Raw genomic sequence first — 16,347 nt, forward strand, 5'->3', positions numbered from 1 at the left:
TTGCTAGTGCATTCTCGTACTCATCACTACCCATAATGATGTGAAACTGCTCCTTAATGTGTCACCAAAAATGATCCTTTTTTTACGTATTCCCGGTCCGCTAATGTTTTCTCTCCTTCCGGCATCCATTGTCGAGGGGTCGCCTTTTATTTAACCGCTACTTTTCCCTTTCCTCGTCTTTTGGGGTTGGATGGTTCGGGTTTGGTTTTCCATACAAATCCGGGTTTGGGTTCGGCTTCTCATTTGGTTTGGGTTTCCCGAACAAATTCGACTTTCAGTGTAGAGGGTTCGCTTCCCAAAATGTAGTTGGGTAGATGGGGAAAAAATTTGCATTATGGTTTGGCTAAGGGGTTATATGGTATAGTATTGTTGTGATATTTATTGGTAGTAAATGTGAGATTATGGTCGGGGCAAATCATAAAAGGATCAAGTTGTGGTGGTCAGTAAGCTCACATATCCAAAGGAAAACAAATTCGCAAACGGTGTTCTTCACCCATTCGTAAGAGATTTGTTTCAAACTGTTCATGGAGTTAAATTAGTAGTGGAGTATTTATAGTGGTAATTTTAATAAATAAATAAATAGATAAAATTTTAGTTTTTTTAAAAAAGTTATCCGTTTTATAGCCATTAGAAGGTGGGTTTGATTTTTCCCGTGCAGTAGAGACTTCCGATAGCTAGGCACAACCCACCAACCTGTGTTCACCGCTCCCCACCACAAAGTGCCTTGGGTCTCGACTCCAACTGGTTTAATGAGATTTTATTCTTTTTATTGTTTTTTTAGTTGTTTTTTTAATGTTTTTCCGTTTTATGCTTTTTTGTTATTCACACTATTATTATTATTATTATTATTATTATTATTATTATTATTATTATTATTATTATTATTCGAAAGATATCAATACAAACGTTAAAATAATAAATATTAAAGAAATACAAAGTGGTTATGATCAATAACCATCAGATACAAAACTTTTGGAATATTACAATTATTGTTTGGGGTATTTGGTTGAATTTAGACGTTCAATCGAACAATTTACATGGTTTTCTATATGGTAAAACGTTGTGATATTTCAAACTTTATATGCTTATATAATTAATGATAACACAATATGTGTTTGCAATGAGAAAAATAGTGTTGAACATTACAAGGCTATATGCCCGGAAATCGCGTCATCGACGACAACAAAAATAATAATAGTAATTAAGAGAAAAAACAAGAAAATTGAGAAGAAAAACACAAATTATCAAATCAAAGGATACGGTAAAATTTTAAATTCATGAAACAACAATTGATTTGATTGATGAAGATGTAACTAATAACTAGAGATCATGTTATTAACTACCAGTGTTAAAAAAATAACTCACACCCTCTTTTTGTTGCTAAACGACGCCCTTCTAAACCTTTTTTTTTTTTTTCTTTATTCTTTTAAACCCATTTTCTTTACTTTTTATTCTTTTACTTTTTATAAATAGACAAGTACCATCATTTTTCTATTTTTTTAAATTAGTTTTAAAATAATTTATATTTTAAACATTTCAAAATATATACTATTTTACATAAAAAAAAGTTAGATATCTATATCGATAGTATTGTTTATAAATTATTTAAGTTTAATAGACAAATTTAGAATATATTAACTAAATTTTAATCCATACGTTATAATGCAAAATACGCACACTACAAGAATTTCAGCATTTAACGGCGACATCATAGCGGTGACAAGGGTCTTTAGCGGCGACTAATGAATTAGTCGCCGCTAAAAACCCATGTCGCCGCTATTGGTGTCACCGCTAAAGGTTGAATGATACGTATCCACTCTTTGACGTCCTGGTAAATATGATCTGTCCGATCGTGGTTATAATCCAAGGACTAGGGTGCTCGTGGAAGGGATAATTAAAGGAAATACCGACGACTTTTGCCGCCGTTGAAGACCTAAAATAGTCGCTACTAAAGATCAAAAAATGACGCGGTAATAATTCCCTCCTGATAGTCGCCGTTATTGAGAATTGTCGCCGCTAGGGGTTAGCATATTAACCGAAAAAACCGAACCATAACCAAATTAACCGATATAACCGAACCATTTTAACCAAACCATTACAAAAAAAATATGGTTCAGTTTCTAATTTTGATTAACCGAATACATATGGTTCGGTTATGGTTTTCATCAAAAACCGAACAATTATAAACCGAATTGAACCAATAATATTAATATTATTTATAATATAATATAATATTAACTATATGGTGTGTAATTATATTGAGAACTGAAAATTTAAAGGGTTATTATTTGGAGTTAGATAGAATAAGTAATATTCTATCAATACACTTATATATACACAATTCACTTTTTATAACGATAGACCTTATGTTTTTAAATTTTTATAGAGAAATATTTTTATTTTTACGTCATCTTGGACCATTTTGGTTAACCGATATTAATCATTAACCATAACCATTACCGTCAAAAACCATTAACCAAAACCAATATTAACCGTTACCCAATGATTATTGAAATACATTAACCAATTGTAATGGTTATGGTTCGTTTTTGACCAATAACCGAATCAAACCGACCCATACACACCCCTAATCGCCACTAAAGCCTAAAGTGTCGTCGGTAAAGGTGTCGCTGCTAAAGGTCGACGCACTTAACCCCAGAAACGTCGAGCTTCTCCTATTTTCTCTTCTATTTCACTGCAAATCCTGTTTCTTTCTCTCGTTTGCACCGCTTCCTTCGTCACTTTCGTCAATTAGAGTGGGATATTGTCACATTTATCAATTTTGGGTGAAGATACCATTGGTGGTCAAGGATTTTCCGGTGAGGACCAAGCTTTTTCCGGCGAGACCAAGGATTTTCCAGCGAAACCAAGCTTTTCCAGGTCAATTTCCGATCCCTTTTCTCTTGTAACATTGATTTTAAGTTTATTGGAGCGGTTAATTGCAAAAAAAATCAATTTCAGTTTTGTTGATTGTGTTCCCGACCACCACCCGTCACTACCGCCACCACTGGACCACCACACGCCACCACAGATTACTTCTATTTATTGTGAAATATTAGTTTAATTGCAAAATATATGTAGTTGTATCAATTATTTGAAAATTTTCATATGTATGTATATTTGATATTTGTATGTGATTAAATGTAAATTTGGTGTGTATAAGTCAATGTATGTGTGTTTGATGTATATATGGTATATGAGTATTTGGTAGAAGTATGATGTTATTATCTATATATGTGAAATTATGTGTATTTGAAATAAGTAGGATGTTATTATATGTGTATGTGAATGTATGTATGTTTGTTGTATATTTGGTATATGAATGTGAAATTTGTGTATTTTGTATAAATAAGATGTTATTATCTATATATGTGAAAGTATGTGTATTTAGTATAAGTAGGATGTTATTATGTGTGTATGTTAATGTATTTGTATTGGTGATTAATTGCAAAATATTTTTAATTTCAGTTTTTGATTGACTTAACCTTAATTGTTGTATATGTTGATTGAAATAAGCAACTTGTTATCTCAAACGTCCACAAATGTTGTGTTTTGGTAAATGTTTTTTAGGGGAAGAAAACTCATAAAGTGGCAAATGCTTTTGTTTGTAACATTGTACTTTTATAGCATCTTACTATTATATATAAATATATATATATATATATATATATATATATATATATATATATATATATATATATATATATATATATATTAGTAAGATGCTATAAAAGTACAATGTTACTATATCTAGGTTTTTGTTTGTGCATACCATGGCTGCTGTTATGGGCTGTGGACACGGGGGTGATGGACCTAAGGACCCACCTCTCTCAGGTGGTAGAGACTGGTCATCACGAGCAGGACCGCAACTCTTATTATGAATTTTTATTTATTATTTTTATTCAGTTATTATAAATTAAATATCATTTCTAATAATTTTTAATTATATTTGTAGTTGAACAACATCCATGTAGGAAAGTCCGAGGCAAAACCAAAAATATAAAGCTTGAAAAACGCTCGTATGGAACCAGGGCAAACCGATTAGCATGGAATATGATAGTGTCACACCCCCAAACCAAGGATGGCGGAAACGTCCGGGGGTGGAGGACTTCATGTAGAGTATCACAACAACGAGTATAATAGTGCTCAAAGTAAATATAACCATCATAAATATAATTGAAAAAGTTACACCAAAGTATATGTTTACATGATTCGAGTCAATTACATTATGATACAAAATGAACTGTTTGACGATTTATCGTCCCATCCTCAAAACGTTGTTGATTTCCTGTTTCACTGAATTCCTGAGAATACAAGTAGTTTTGAAAAGTGTCAACACAAAGGTTGGTGAGTTCATAAGCTTTTGACAGTAAGAGTTTGAAAATCGATCTTTGTAAAGAGATGTATGTTACCAAGAAAAATCCAATATTTTCCTTATAAAGGTTATGTTGTCCTAAATACTAGGACCAAAAATGAACAGCTATTTATCATACTTAAAGATATAAATGTGGTTTTAAATTGGCATAAAACCCTTTCTGATTTGAGAAAAATCCCATAATGAATGATGTGTAGTCTTAAATACCAAGACTGAAAATATACCATAATATCTGTAATTATTGATATAAAAAGTGATTTTAAATCGACATAAAACCCCTTTTGATTTATGAAAATCCCCATAAACTTTATGTATTGTTAGCTCCCTATGTGAATCGCTATAACCATACTATGACTAGAGGTAACCTGCACAACGTCTTTTAGACGCCCTGATCCTATGACTCTTGTCACCCGCAGACCTGCCGGTCCGGCTGTAGCTAGTAGCGAGGTGTGGGATGTCAACCCCAATATAGATCTATACACAATTATCACGCTCTCCCTACAAGAGATTTTGGTTATAACTTACAGGAATTTGGATCCCGTACTCGGACGTACGGGGAGAGAAAGTCTCACAATCTGAGTTAACAAGTTTACGTGTAGTGTGCGTGAGTGTAGAACCTTTTTGTATGAATGTGCCCTTTTTGTACGAGTGTGTTATGTGATGAATCATAAACTATACCTATTATAGTTTATCCAAAACGTTTGTAATGTATAAGAACTTTTTTATGAAAATGCATTAGTGTTATGAATCCATAAACTATGCTTATTATAGCTTAATATATGTGTTCTAAATGAATGAGTAATGTTATCATGAATGACTAAGTTTCAGTTTATAATGATAAACTAACAAGGAAACACATTCTATATTTAGAACTTATTGTTATACACTTTGCTCAACATAATACAGTGTTATGAAATTTATATGCTGTTAACTAAATTTAACCTTTCTGCGCTGTTTTAGAAAAGTCATAGAAAAATCATACGAAGTCGAAAACTAAATCCGTAAATTCTGAGAGTTCCCAAAATGTGTCTAGTTTACTCATAATTTTTATCATGATTTTTAATGACCTCCAACTTGGGTGAAAAAGTCCATAATCACAGACTGGTCCGGATTGGTGTTTGAAATGATAGGCAGTTTTGTAAAAATCACCATAAATTGTAGAAAAATCGTATGGAGATGTGCAAGTAGTCATTTTAAAGCTAAGAACTGGAACTACTTATACCTAAAACAGTTTTGAAAACAAAAATGTTTAAGTTGTCCAAAACAGTTCGTGAATGGAGTTGAACTTTTCTGATGAAGGCTGTTAGAAAAGTTTAGTTATGTTCTTGGTGTTTTAACTTGTATCCCCCCCCCCCCTAAAAACTTGAGAAAACATGAAAATGTATGGGTATGAACTCACCTTGAGTGATTTCAGTAGATGAGTGTTGAAGAAGAGAAGTGTTCAACTCAAGAACACTTGAAGAATCACTTGAAGATTCGAAGATCTAACAAGAATGTGATGATGTTTGTGTAAGGAATCATTGATTTGAGAAAGAGGGAAGTGTAATAATCATAGAGAGGATGAATTATACTTACCAAGAGTGTGAGAAAGCTTGATAATCAGCCTTGAATCTCGAATTTGAGGGAGGAAGTTTGAGAGGAAAAAGAGTTTGGTCTTCTTGGTGAAAGAATGAGAAAATGAGAGAAGTGTGAGGAGAGAGGAGGGTTTTCTTACCCTTAACCAAGTGTGTGGCTGAAAAATGGTGGAAAAAGTACCATGAAATGACTAGGTATGGGTTGATGGTCAATAGTGACATGGAGTGGGTATGGGAGTGGTTGCTTGTGTCATAGAATAAAGGAAAGTCAACACTCCACCTCTTATACTTCACCCACTCTTCTTGGAAAAGGTTTATCCCCAAAAACGTGTATAATTAATAAATATGGGGCCTTATATGTTAAAATAAAGTTTTGGGTGAAAATCTCGCGTTAAAATAATTAAAAACGAAGCTAAAATGAAGTCGTAGTCGAAAACCGAAAGGAAATGGTCTTCCAGCGAGGCTTCTCCTAAGGGGGCCGAAGGTTCGGTCCCTTCTGCTGCTTGGTCCGAAGCGAAATGAGGCGAAGAGGTTAAGACCGAAATAGACCGAAGGGCGAGCAGGAGCGAAATGGAGCGAGGCTCGGGTTCGGGCCTTGTGAGAGGTTCGATCTCGAGAGGGAGGTTTTGGTTCCGAGAGGACCTTCGGGTTCAGTTCAGCAGCCTTTGGGTTCGGTCCAAGAGGGTTCGGTCCTTAAGAGGACTTTCGGCCCTAAGAGGGGTTTGGGGTCCTTAAGCCTATTTTACTCGTTTTTACCCCGTTTCAAGTCGTTTTTGACCCGGTTAAGGGTCAGAATGACCCGAATGACCTCAAAAAGTTACGGGAACTTTTGAGAGAGATTTGGGAGAGATTTCACATTCTTGGAGAGATTTCTCATACAAAGAGAGATTTGGGAGAGATTTCACATTCTTGGAGAGATTTCTCATACAAAGAGAGTTTTGGGAGAGATTTCTCATACAACGAGAGTTTTGGGAGAGATTTCACATACTTAGAGAGATTTGGGAAAGATTTCACATTCTTGGAGAGATTTCTCATACAAAGAGAGATTTGGGAGAGATTTCACATACTTAGAGAGATTTGGGAGAGATTTCATATTCTTGGAGAGATTTCTCATATAAAGAGAGTTTTGGGAGAGATTTCACATACTTAGAGAGAGTTGGGAGAGATTTCACATACTTGGAGAGATTTGGGAGAGATCCTCGATTAAAGTGAGATAGAGTGAAAACGAGAGATTTTGTGTGTGAAAAATGTGAGTGTCCGGCTTCGTAATGCAAGGTCCGTAAACCCTGTTATGCCTTGTTTAAGGATCTTACACACTCCCGATGAGTATGCAACATTGTTTTATCGGTTTGGCTCGTCACTTACCACAGTTTTAAGTTAAGGAGATCTAGATGTACGTACTTTTCGATTTATGATCTCTCATTAGAATAGCGAGTTGTTTAGAAATTACATAACGTAAACTCTAGTACCCACGGGCAAATTGAGTCGAACGGTTTGACTTGTTGACTTTAGTTGACTTTGACTTGACCGGAAATTGACGGTTGTCACAGATAGTGATATAACATTTGATCACGTAGGAGAGCCAAAAGACATGATTTCATGAGAAGTTGGAAAAACAATGTGGTAGATGGTCCCTTTTGATAAATGAACTTAGAAATGATGGGAACGAAGATGATGATATGTAGGGAGGAGCTTTATTTGTATGTTATACTTGTTGTCACAGTTTGCTACTTATTAGAATTGTAAAACTTACTTTGCTACTTGTTAGAATTGTCAAACTTTTGGTTGTTTTATTTTGTTATTAAATTAATTATAACAGTATTTGGTATTTAATTTGATGTTGTTATGTAATTTTTTGTATAGAATTAATTATAACAGTATTTGGAATTAAGTATACCCAAAATCGCTAATATAAAAAATAAATAAAAAACGTTATTACCGGCGACATGAGTATTACCGGTGACATTCTCTTTAGCAACGACATGAAGTATTACCGGCGACAATCTGATCGGTAGCGACGAAGCATTAGCGACAGGTGCATTAGCGGCGACATTTGTCTTTACCGGCGACGTGTCACCGCTGATGGCTTTAGCAGCAACATCTCGACCCTTTACCGGCGACTTTTGTCACCGCTAGTTGCTCATTTCCTTGTAGTGGCACTTATAATCATTATTATATTGGGTCATTCGTATCGAGTGACTAAACAATTATAATAATTATTATCTTTATAATTAAGTTTTGAAACCGTTTTAAGGTTGAATCAAAATATTATGAAATTAAATTTTTATTTTTCTTAATTACATTTTTAATTTCAATGTTTGAAAACAATGCAATTCATATCCTTTTATATTTTTTAAAAACTTGAATTTGAAAATAAGATTAACAGTAAATATATATAGTAAGCAGGACGGACAAAAGAATATGTAGCAGTAGATACACCAAAAACAATTCCGATCAAATATAACAACATAAAAAATTACAAGTGCACTAAATATAACAAATTAATGTAGACAAACTTCATGAAGGGCAAATTATTCATTTCATAGGCAGGTTCTTGGTCTCGTGGAGTTGTTTCGGTGTTGGTTGTGGTTGTACAAAGTTTTGAAAGCATTATTACCAAAATTTCATTCCCCATTTGGTAAGCAAGTTTTCATTATTTTAAAAAAAAATTGAAACAAATTGTTACCTAATCCCCACAAAATGACGAAATCATCCACCGAAAAAGAAGCCTACCTTTCTTGAGTTAAAAATGTGAAGAATAGGTTTTGTCATGTTCAACTTATTCAACTCTATGTCGACGACGTGTCGTCACTATTGGCCAGTTATAACAATGGTAGACGTCTTCACTGTAACTCTCGTTGTTGTAGCTTTGTAGGTGACATTTCTTATAGTGTGATCTCATAAACCATTTGCCTCCATGGAATGAGTGCACACTATAAAAAAGGATTTTTTTTTACATTAATACGAAAAAATCTAGTAGTTGCCTGTGTAACACCATGCACCACTACAGATTCCGCCCCTGATAATACGATCTATTATAATTAATATATATAATGTAATTTATTATATTAATAAAAATATGATAGTTTAATTTTATATTTTAATATTTACTTTCAATAAAATAAATAAATACTATAAATATAGAAAAATAATATCAAATGGTTATATATATATATATATATATATATATACACACACACACAAAAAGAATTATTAATATATTAACTATTAATATTATTAAGGATGGAAATGATAATTGTATGTAGGGGTGTTCGTTTGGATGGATTGGTTTAATCCGATCCGTTCAAGTGAATCCAAATTAATTTCGGTTTTCAAAACGTAGATTCAAATAGTCCAAACTAAATTCAAATCCGATCCGATCCAACCAAATTATAGTTCGGTTGGATCGGTTTTTTACAATTCGGTTTTCAAAAATTAAGACATTTCAACAAATATATAACTTTAGTATTAACTTACTTTATAATATAAACTAAAAAAAATATTGTTTAATTAGTTGTGAATTAAAACTTATAAATAACTATCAAGAAAAATATATTATAATTTACTATTTTATAGACAATTTTTTTTATAAAAAGTATATATTAAAGTATTATAATAGATGAAAAATTTTAATATACTAAAAGAATAATTTAGTAAATTTATAAATTATTAAAGATATATATTAAAAAGAACAAAATAATAAATTGCAATTCAGTTTTTTGGACTATTCAATTTTTATTTTATAAACCAAAACCAATCCGAAATCCAAAATAATAATTCGGTTTTGCTAAAAACCAATCCAAAAATCCGAATATCCGAACCAAATAGTCCGATCCAAATTGTCAAATTGGACAATTCGGTTTTATCCAAGTGCACACTATAAAAAAGGATTTTTTTTTACATTAATACGAAAAAATCTAGTAGCTGCCCGTGTAACACCATTCACCGCTACAGATTCCGCCTCTGATAATACGATCTATTATAATTAATATATAATTTAATTTATTATATTAATAAAAATATGAGAGTTTAATTTTATATTTTAATGTTTACTTTCAATAAAATAAAAAATACTATAAATATAGAAAAATAATATCAAAGGGTTATATATATATATATATATATATATATATATATATATATATATATATATATATATATATATATATATATATTTAAAACTATTAAATAAAAAGTGCTATTATATGGCTAAGAGTAATAAGTCCCGCCTCCTCTATACAATTATCATTTCCATCCTTAATAATATTAATAATTCTTTATATATATATATATATATATATATATATATATATATATATATATATATATATATATATATATATATATAAAGAATTATTAATATTATTAAGGATGGAAATGATAATTGTATAGAGGAGGCGGGACTTATTACTCTTAGCCATATAATAGCACTTTTTATTTAATAGTTTTAAATAAATAGTAGATGTCTACTTAGATTGATTGTTATTTTTGAAATTAAAGTTACAACAAATTATACTTTTTTATTCACAAGCTATGTTTTAATTTTGAATTATTTTTCAAACACTTGCTTACTATGAAACCATGAACAAAGCATGATTTTACAAAACTTATCCTAATCTTTAAAAAAATGATGTCATTTCGTTCACATCAACATTATAAACACGATGTTTATTTCTCTACTTTTTAATATATATTAGTTGATATAAAAATATTATTTTCCTATTTATAATCTTATAATTTTATTATTTATTTTTATTATTATTTGTTTTATTTTATTATTTTTGGTTTTATGATTTTAGAATTCTTTTACTTGTTCAAATATTTTTTTTGAAGTTTTATTTTTTTAAATTATATATATATATATATATATATATATATATATATATATATATATATAACATTTAATTTCTATATAGATTAAATCTCATCACGACTTATGAATAGTACCCGACTCATTTCTATATAGATTAAATCTCATCATGCGACTTGTGACTGAATTTTGGTGTCGTGCAAATATAGTGCGTTCACCTCGATTCATCTATAGTCATATGTCTTTTCATCGACTCAAATATTTTCCGAATGGATATATCTTAGACGCTTCCTCCGTTGATTTCTTGATGCACAATTTTTATGGGGTCATCATCCAGTTGCTTTGTCTCTCTTCTTAACAGTTGTCTGCTACCGCTCCTCCTCCAAAATTTTTGTCGATATCTCCTCCAATTTCTTTAATCCGTCAATCACATCCTTCCTTGTTGGCGCCCGTATGGAATTTCAAGTATTTTTGAAGATACGTAGATGGAATCCTATCTCTGTAGTCTCAGATGTGCAATGAACCTCAATTTCTTCTACATCTAACCAAAAAGTAAACCTTAGAGGTTGAGTCCACCGAAAGCGAGCCGATTTGTTAACCCTAACAAACCCTAAAAGCATAGTTCACAAAAAGTGAATTTTTCTATAAGTTTTTTATGTTTAGGTCTCGATTACCTATCTAAACCTTAACCAAATCTTTACCTATTTTACATAGAGTTGAATAGAATTCATTTTGTTTAATATTAAAAACATAGCTTTACATAAAAACACAAACAATTATCAGTGATCCGATATAAGATTATGAGGCTAATCATAATGGAAATGTTACATATACATATTTATTTGTCTTTCTTATTGAGTAAATCATCCAAATACATGATCATATTTGAAATAATTTACCGTGGAATGATCATATGCATCAAGCGCCCGACATCCAAATACATAATCATATTTGTTGTTGTTATAGCATATGAAAATAAATACAAAATGAAAAGTGTGAGCTTACTCTATTGTCGGCATAGCACAATGTACTCATGTGAAGTCAGAATCATTCATTGTCTGCTTATTGGTTTGAGAAAAAGAAAAGAAAAAATTAGATGTCAAAAAGAAATAATAAAAAAAAAAATTAAGTAAGTTGTTTTATACTTGCTTTCCCATAATTCATTAGTGGAATAAAATTACTTCCAATAATGGAATCAACAATAGGATTAAAGAATTTCAGTTACAATCAACGAAAACCAGCATAAATAAAATAAATGGTTATTAATATTTAATCAACAATATAAGCACCGTAGAATAATAATAAAAGCACTATTTTATAGTTTAGAGTTGATATGATCCTTGTGATGTCACAGGTTGTTTTGGTGTGATATACAGGAGGCGAAAGAAAAAGGGCCTAGGTGCTTTTAGTAATTAATTTAAGTTCTGTTATTTCAGCGATTGGATTTATTTATTTATTTATTAGTTTATAATATGTGAAAACCACGGTTACAAAATAAATTAAATTTTTATAATAAAAACTCAAAAATTATTTATCAATTACTTTAAAAAAAATCATTAATTATGAGATATATCAAATTTTTAAAGTTATTATAACTTCAAATTTAACATATAATTAGAAAAAGTAAATTTGAATTTTGAAATTTTGCCTAATATATCTCTTTGACATGTGACATAATATTAATGAAGAGTTGTATTATAGTGACACATGTCAAATAAAGATTAAAACTATTCATTTATTAGAATAGGGAGATTTTAGGAGTTTTTCTTTCATGTTTGGATCGTTGATTGAGTTTTATTGGGTTTCCTTTTTGTTTGCTATAAATATCATATTGTATTAGATTTATCTTCTTATGCAAGAAAAAATATTGGAATTTATCTCTTGTGGAGTCTACTTGTGGCTCGAATATAGATTATAACAAGTGGTGTGTGTATCAATTGGTATCAAAGCAACGATTCTAGCAACAACATTGTTTACCAGAATTACTGTTCACACGACAATATTCACCAGAACACTGTTCATGACAGCGTTGTTCATAGAAAAGTATTGTTCAGGCAACATCAAGGTTGTAGAACTCGCTACTCGGTACCTACTCGGCCGACTGGGGAGTAGCGAGTACTCGGGAGTACTCGGGGAGTACTCGGATTCGGTAATTCATGTAGAAATATTTTTTAGAAAATTATATATGTCAAAATCATAAGTGAAAATCATAATGTGATTGAAATATTTAACCAAAATTAGATACATGTGAATACATAAAAACTAAAATAGACATAATTGTCCCACTACGTGGATAATTACTGAAAATTTAAGATATATATGTAGTAATAATCACATGTTTGTGTTAAATAATAAATCATTAAGTGCATTATACATATTAATCTTGAAATTCTTGATTTTTTTCTCTTTTTATGACAATTTTGACCCTTTGACCGAGTTTGACCGATTTTGACCGAGTTGGCCGAGTTTGACCGAGTAGGCCTGAGTAAGAACGAGTAGGCCCGAGTTTGACCGAGTTTGTCCGATTTTTGACCGAGTTTGATCGATTTTTGGCCGATTTTGACTAAATCCGAGTTTTTTGGCCGAGTTGACATTACTCGCCTCGGTGGAGGGCCGATTCCGAGTAATCGGCCGAGTACTCGGCCGAGTAGGCCGAGTTTTGCAACACTGGGCAACATTATCTTTATAGTTTTTTTTTTAATTGGTTCGTTTCAATAGTTTTTGGGAGATCGGAACAAAGCTCAATAATACTGATCGCATTGAATTGCTTGAGTTTGATGTATCCAAGATGAGAGAGGAAGTAGAAAGTCATCAGGTAGAGGTAGCGATGCAACTTTAGGAGATTTTGGAATCCATCAAGGACCTGAAGATCAAGCGAGACAAGAAGAAAAAGAAGAAGAAAGAGTCTGATAGTGAGAGAGAGTCGTCAGACAGTGATGATGACAAATCCAAAGGTTTTGGTGATCACATGGGTTCTAGTTTTCACAAAGGAAAGAACAGGGACTCATTATGTGATTCCCGAAAAAATTAAGATGCTTATCTTTTCAAGGGAAGATGCGTATGGATGGATTTATCAGGTCAAGAGGTACTTTGAAGTGTAAGGGATAAGCAAGAAGGATCAATTGAGGGCAGCATGTTTGTGCATGGAGGCGTCTGTACTTGCATGGTATCGATGGATGGAGGCACGATCACCATGCCATACATGGGAAAAGCTCAAGAAGAAGCTACTGGTTCGCTTTCAACCATCATACAAAAGTTAAATTTTACCAACAATTCTTGTCAATTCAACAAGTAGGAACGGATCATGACTATGTGTGCGAGTTTGATAAATTAGTCGGACAAATGCTTGACTTTCATGAAGAGGTTCTGGAAGCAACATTTATTAATGGATTGAAATCCATGTTGAGATCAACAACAAAAATAATGGAACCCAATAGTTTATCAAAGGACATGAAGGTAGCGGTAAGAATCAAAGAAAACAAGAATGGTGGAGTTTCAAAAACATGGGTGGAATGGTATGAGGCAGCACCAGTAGTCAGTTCAAACCCGACATGCCATTATCATTTGCAACCAGAAAACAATCAAGAAGGAAGGGGGTATACAGGTATGTTTATGTAACGTCCGTGTTACGAGGCTAAGCGTTGATGCGATGATGTAATAGTTAGGGTCAACAAATGTAACTCATTTTGAAGTAATAAAAAGGAATTATTTGAGTTTTATGTGAATTTATTTGCTTTACACTTGTTTATAATGATATAATAAATTAAGGATTTTAAGGATATAAAGAACGCCGAAATTCGAGTTATAACGAAGAAGTTATGAATTGTCGAAGTTTCACGACAAAACCGGCACGACGATGTGTGATGTGAAAAGTGAGTTTACGATAAAGTGCTTTTTAGCCGTAGCGATCTAAACGAAAGTCGTGGTATGTGTTAAACCGAGAGCTTGCATAAAATGAACGTCCAAATCTGACTTCGTATAAGGAAGTTATGAATTTTCTAAGATGTGGCATAGTAGTGTGCATCCCGGAGTTCGAATTTTAGATTGGACCATTTTTAACCGACACAACCTAAATGAGAATCAAAGATCTCGTCAATAGGAGCTCAACGATAAAAAGACAGACAGAAATGAACGTCGGATAACAATGTTATGAATTTTTAACGGACTTTTCCTGTCCCGGCCCGTTAAAAATATAACTTTAAAATAAAGTCAAAAATAGCCGATGGAGTCTAAACGAAAGTTGTAGAGTATGTCTCTATCTATGTGTGGATATAAAGAACGTCGAAAGAGGAGCTCGCATGTGAAAGTAATGAATTTTAGAAGTCAGGAGAAGAAAATGCGAGTGATGTCCGAAGGGAACGCCCCACGTTCGGATACTAGGTCCGAAGTTGGCCACGTCTCTCCATCCGATTAGTGACATGTGTTGTACGAACCTTGGATACCCACTCCTATCATACGCTCAACGTAAAGCTTCGGACGCCGTGCGTACCAATTACGCCCCGCATACACCGAAGTACGCCCTACAGTCTCCCTTTGCATGGTGCTGAAGCGAGCCATGGTGCACCACCCGAAATCCGACACATGCCCCTTACATGCAGCGTACCTGCGAGGGTACACCCAACGTACATGCAAGGCTTCGGCCTATAAATAGAGCTGCGAGTCCCTTTCATGAACATGATTTTAATACAAGTATTAAATTATATGTTTATGTGTGGAATATTTGATGCTGCCTGAAATAGATGTTAAAAGCATATCTGATAAATCTGATAAATATATGATGATTTAGGATACAAAGTAGACCTAAATAACTTAAGAGGGATATTAGGTAGTATTTCCTTGTGAGTATAAGTGAGATATATATGGAGGGAATAACTTTAAAACTTGTCATTGATCCGAGAGTATGGATTAGGTAAAGAGGCAAATTTTAGATCCGGGAGTATGGATCAGACATACCCGATTCGGGAGTATGGATTAGGTAAAGTGGCAAATTTTAGATCCGGGAGTATGGATCAGACATACCCAATCCGGGAGTATGGATTAGGTAAAGATGCAAATTTTAAATCCGAGAGTATGAATTAGACATACCCAATCCGGGAGTATGGATTAAGTAAAGAGGTAAATTTTAGATCCGGGAGTATGGATCAGACATACCCGATCCGGGATTATGGATTAGGTAAAGAGGAAAATTTTAGATCCGGAAGTATGGATCAGACATACCCGATCTGGGAGTATGGATTAGGTAAAGAGGCAAATTTTAGATCCGGGAGTATGGATTAGACATACACGATCCATGAGTATGGATCAGGTAAAGAGGCAAATTTTAGATCGGGGAGTATGGATCAGACATACCCGATTTGGGAGTATGGATTTAGTAAAGAGGTAAATTTTAGATCTGGGAGTATGGATTAGGTAAAAAGGTAGATTCTAGATCTGGGAGTATGGATTAGGTAAATAGGTAAATTTTAGGTTTGGGAATATGGATTAGGTAAAGAGGTTACTTTTAGAATATATATTGTGTCGTTGCGAGGATCGACGGGGTGGGTGAAGTTTCTTATATATGGTGAAATTGTATATTTTGATTGTGGGAT

This window comes from Lactuca serriola, chromosome 2 (assembly GCF_051521515.1).
Source record: "Lactuca serriola cultivar US96UC23 chromosome 2, Lser_US96UC23_V15, whole genome shotgun sequence".
Taxonomy (NCBI): Eukaryota; Viridiplantae; Streptophyta; class Magnoliopsida; order Asterales; family Asteraceae; genus Lactuca; species Lactuca serriola.